We start from the raw sequence: 6,210 nt of genomic DNA on the forward strand, positions 1-6,210 counted from the left end.
CACGCACGCGTATTCTTGTGTATGATGGAAGAAAATAAAGAAAATGGTGTACTAAATACTGTGCAGTATTTAACTGCCTAAATAATAATAAAAATACAGAATGTACCTACTTTTTTAAATTGCCTCAAGACACTGAGAGGTAAATAAGTAGTTAATATTATTCATGATAATTCATGCTAAATCATGTATTTCCTCCGCCATTTTCCGCAGTTTGGCACCTCACGTCACATCATTTTACCGAAGTCAGCCCTATAGCTTCGGCGCAGTGCCGATCACTGACGTGTGTCAACAAAATGGTGCTTGACTCTTGAGACAGGCTAAATTACACCATATTGTTAATGATATTGAGCATACATTTTTTTAAATACCTTCGCGAAGTAAAAGTTCTGTACGTAGTACTTATTATTATTCTGTGGTCTAAACGAGTAATATTATCAACTGTCCTCTAGCTTGTCTGGAAGGAAGAGATCGTTCTATAGCGATAAGACCGCCTGAATTGTGCTCTAGCGCCTCTAATATACGAGTAATATTCCAAACTCTAGGTTGTCTTGAATAGATCGCTTTAAAACAATAAGACCGCCTAAATTGGGCCGTATCTTTTGTATTTAACTACTTAGTTCTTTCTTTTTCTTTTCTTATGTGGTGTACCTACAATAAAGTATTTCTATCTATTTATTTAATACCGCATCCACGTTTCATACTTAGTTTTTATACCACGTAGACACCGATCATCGCTAATTCAGCTAATTCGAAGTTAACTTTAAATGATCCATTTTCACAAAGTTTCCTCCAACACTTTTATTTTAATGTCGGTCAATGTCAACATAGGTACCGCAGGGGGACAAAAACGGCGTTTTAAAATTTGCCATAAACTCCCGACAAAGTAAAAAATTGTATGGTAAAAAATGATAAATGATGATGAAAGTAAAAAAAAATCGGAAAAAGTAACCCAGAAAATTCCGAAATATAGTTTTAACGCCATCTATTGAGTTTAAGTGCTAACATTATTCATAATCTAGTATTACTACTCGCCAATAGATGACACTGTAAATTGTTGTAGTATTTAAAATTTGCGATAGATGTCGCTAGATTCTTTGTGCTTGACTGTGTACAATTTAGTACCACTACTCCCCGATAGAGGACACTATCTTAGTGTTTTTGTTCTTCAATAGATTTCGCTAAGTAATTTCTATGCTTCATTTCCAAAACCGGCCAAGTGCGAGTACGACTCGCGCACCGAGGGTTCCGTACGATATGAACTTGTAGGAGTAAAAATAGTTTTTTCCTGGAAATTAAGGTTTTCAAGCAAAAAATGTAAATAAAATCACGTTTGTTGTATGGGAGCTATTGAATATTATTTTTTATTTCTAAAAAGATAGCGTACTTAATAAAAATAGCAAATAACAGCGGTCCGGGATGTAGGTATATGAATGGTGAACTAGGAATTGTTATAACTATTTGCAGTTTTAATTCAATGTAAGTCAAATAAAATTCTTTATAATCAACAATAAACAAAAAATGATATCATCCGTTCACAAATGAAAAAAAAAAACAAATTTATAGAAACTTTAAGAGTCAACATTAGACGGTATTTATTTATTTATTTTAGGAATTACAATTATTTCATAAATTTGTAAACCCACTTATACATAGTTATTGCGATACAGGTCTGCGAGCCTAAATAACTACTGCTGCCTTGTATTGTACCTAGCTTTTCTTGAAAATAAATACTTATTTTATTATTATTTTGTACTCTTTGGAGCTCACGGGTCAAAAGTGGCCCGGTCCTTTATAAGGCTTGCGTGGGGATACAGAAACAACATTATTACATTAAGAGATTGTTCAACGAGCGTTTAAGTTTTATCACAGGTTTTATTAGTATAGTTCCAAAATACTGGACTGTCCTGTCGATGACATTGACAGTGGGGCGCCACCGTCAATACCGGATCGCTGGTTCAGATTTTTGCCATGTTGGAAACCATATAGTTGAACGATGGTAGCGCCCCCCTGTCATTGAGTTTGGTGGGACAGTTCAGCGTGGGTCATCTATAAGGGCACATAATACAAATTATTAAACTAGTAAAGGGGGTAAGAGGTTTCATTAGTTATCTTATTACGATCTTTTGTCAAAACCGTATTCAAAAATTAATTACATTTGAGGATTTTTGTACTGTCCATACGGGCTTTGCATTGCTACTTATAAAATCGGAAAAAATCAAATGATACCGCAAGCTAAGTAAGCACAGCGCCATCTAGCGGCATAACTTGTAATTCTAATCTCCTGAAATTAGCAGGGTGCAAAGCGCAGGAGGGAGTAGCCTAAACGATCACAGCGCTCGCTGCGGCAATTTGACATTTTAATCGGTCGCTGACTTGCTTGAGCTGTCAAATCCTTATTGGGATAAACATTTTGTCGGCCGTTTGGTGTAGTGGTTCGGAATGGACTACTATTCCAGAAGTTGCGGGTTCGATTCCCTTACAGTACAAACATTTGTGTGCATGAACATATTTGTTTCTATTGGACTGGGTGTTTTCTATGTATAATATGTATGTATTTACAAAAAAAAAAGAATTTAAGTATGTTTATATCCGGACAGAAGCGTAGTTTAAAAATGTCCAATGATATTTATTATTATTTTTTAATCGTTTTTAGGGTTCCGTAGTCCTGACAAGGAACCCTTATAGTTTCGATATGTCTGTCTGTCCGAGGTTTTGCTTGGAAACTTGGCACTACTAGAAAGCTGTAATTTTGTGGAGGTATGTATGTAATCACGCCGACAAAACGGTAAAACAAAATTGTGTCCCCCCCCCCCCTCTAAAAACTAAACTGTTGGCTTGAAAAATCTACTATAACGGTTAAGATACATACAGATCCAACATTATTATTATTATTAGTTACAAAGTTGTTGAACACTGTTTTAAAATAACATTTCCATATTAAACGTCACTTTAAGACATTGTTCCATGAGCGTGTAAGTTTTATTAGTAAGGGCACAGATAATAATAAATTATTATACTAGTAAAGGGGGTTAAGAGGTCATTAGCTATCTTATACCGATCTTTTGGAAAGACCGTATTCAAAAATTACTTAGTTTTAAGGATTTTTGTTATATCACGGGCTTTGCATTGCTACTTATAAAATCGGAAAAAATCAAATGATACCGCGAGCTAAGTAAGCACAGCGCCATCTAGCGGCATACTTGTAATTTTAATCTCCTGAAATTAGCAGGGTGCAAAGCGGGTGGAGGGAGTAGCCTAAACGATCACAGCGCTCGCTGCGGCAATTTGACATTTTAGTCGGTCGCTGACTTGCTTGAGCTGTCAAATCCATAAAAAAAAACTCATAAAACTTATTTATTTGGACAAATAGGCTTTTAAAAACAAGGCGGCCAACTTTATAATAAGTCAATGCGGGACACCCACCCCTATCTAGGGTTGCCAAGTCCAAAAACACAAAAGCCGGACTCTGTGCTTCATTTGGCCGCACATTTTACCCTAAAAGCCGGACATACCTTTTCAATAGCTAACGTACCATGTCACGGGGGGGGGGGGGGGGGGTGCAATAGCTCATGAGTGGGTACTATCCTCTTTGAATGAACATTATTCTGTGACTCGAGTTTCGACTGGCGCGGCAGCCACATAAAAAGCCGGACAGGCCGGACAAGACAATATTTGGCCGGACAAGCCCCTAAAAAGCCAAACATGTCCGGCTAAAGCCGGACGCCTGGCAACCCTACCCCTATCCACAATAAGACTTAGGATTTGTTGGAATTGTTAATGGTGTCCTACTTAACAACACTACTAGCTACCGAATTAACATCTATTTTTAAAATCATATTTTTCACATGAGTGGCATTTTTTAATAGGTCTGGGTTTTGGTTCAGAATGTCCAAAAAACTGCCCATATTGAATTTTATAATTAGCATTGCACGTAATGTTTCTACTTTTAGTGACGACTTTTCGGATGTCCATAAGCTGTTCATTAAGGAAAAAACTCGTTCCGTAGGAGCGTTTGTTCTTTTCCTGGCAAACAGAGTAGGTACTGGATGATGGCTAGGCAAAAGTCATTTGTATTTTGATGTGGAACACTTTTATGCGAGCAAAACGATGGGAAACGAGGAATGCGGGACATACGGGACGCCTCGGACGATTTGCGGGACTATTTTATTAAATACTAGCCGACCCGGCGAACTTCGTACCGCCTTAGCGTAGAGATTTTCTTTATATTTTTTTCCGTAAAAACCTTGTACCTACAGAGTATTAGAAAACTACAAAAAAAAATCAGCCAAATCGGTCAAGCCGTTTTCATGTTATGTCGTGACAACGGAAAACGGGTTTCATTTTTATATATAGATTGCAATGCGGAATTGCAACTGTCATTACGGGACGGTCCCGCAGAATGCGGGACGGTTGGCCGCCTTATTTAAAAAGCACTTTTACACGTCCCAATACTTATTAACCCTACCACTGCTTCGGGACAATCAATGGGCCATATTGCAGTAAACATTTTCTAATCGTTTTTAGGGTTCCGTAGTCCTGACAAGGAACCCTTATAGTTTCGATATGTGTCTGTATGTCCGAGGTTTTGCTTGGAAACTATTGGCACTATAGTCTTTTTCACCTAAGATGATCCGTATGACGTTTCGAGTTTGAAAGATTTAGAGATGTCACATAACTAAACCATAGCGATTTATCTATCGATTTTTTTCGAAGAGTTAGTAAAACCTACTTTTAGAGAAAAATTTTGTATAGGTGTTATTTTACAAAAAACATGTTTTTTTTAATTACAAATATTATTGTAACAATTTTTTATTGATAATATTCAAATTTCGTGGTTCGTGTTCAAAAAAACGATCCCTAAAAAGTACTGGTTCTGTTTCTTTAAATTAAAAACTATTAATTTATTTTTAATGCGTTTATTAAAGTCGATAATCGAAAAATATAGTTGATTTTTGTGATGTTTTTAATAACTAAGTATTCACTTCAATCGATTAATGAACCACGGAAATAATCGATTTTATTATACAAGAAATACCCCAGCACTAAATCTATTCCGTTTCACACATTGCGTACATTAAATAAAAAATATTTTTACATCGTATTTAATTAAAATATAATCAATAGACTCAGATTTTACCATATATTTCAAGACAAGGTAGTTATTTTTTTTTTATTATATTGCTAATAAAATACAAATATTTTTTCAAAAATATTCTGCATATGATAGTATGCGTAATATGGATAACCTTGAAGTGTCATAAGGATCATCTTACGTGAAAAAGACTATAGAAGAAGCTGTAATTTTGTGGAGGTATGTATATTAATCACGCGGACAAAACGGTAAAATAAAATTTCGTCCCGTGCTTCCCCCCCTCCAAAATCTAAACTGCTGGCTTGAAAAATCTGCTATTACGGTTAAGATACATCATTTAGTTTAAGAGTACCTAATAGTCATTTGACTCATGTATTATAAAATTTCTTAACTAGTAAAAATTCATTAGAAGAAAATATTAAAAGTGACTTTAGATGAAGTAATTGCTTGCTTCTGAAACGTTTAACGTTAACGACGGACAACTACGGAACCCTACACTGCGCGTGACACGACACGCACTTGGCAAATCCTACTAATATTATAAATGCGAAAGTTTGGATGTTAGGATGTCTGGATGTTGTTACTCTTTCACGCAAAAACTACTGAACGGATTTTGTTGAAACTTTATAGTATTATTGTTTGTAACCCAGATTAACATAATTAGGCTATAATTTATGCCGATCTGTGACACTAAATTTCACGCGGGTGAAGCCGCGGGCAAAAGCTAGTTTATTATAGTAAAAAAAATGCTGGTGCAGCTCGGGTCAGGAGGTCACTTTGTTGTATAATAAACGTGATTCAGAATCGCCACGGTAAAGTTTTCAAATTTTTCAATCTTCATGCTGTCAATCAAACGTGTGCACCCGCGCTTATCGCCGCCATTTTCAGAAACCACAATATTCGTTAAACCATCATGTTTGAATTAAGAGCTTAAAGGCGATCGCGAACGCAGGTAGCCTCTTTTACACGGGCCATAAAATTAACACCCCGTATTATCATAGTATTTGTATGTTTACACCAATAAAACTACAATACAATTTTTTATCACTCAATAGAAGCGGGTGATGGCATGATAACTTTATCCACACTAAAATATTCAATATGAACTTTATTTAACA

The sequence above is a fragment of the Ostrinia nubilalis genome, chromosome 27 (assembly GCF_963855985.1).
Source record: "Ostrinia nubilalis chromosome 27, ilOstNubi1.1, whole genome shotgun sequence".
NCBI lineage: Eukaryota > Metazoa > Arthropoda > Insecta > Lepidoptera > Crambidae > Ostrinia > Ostrinia nubilalis.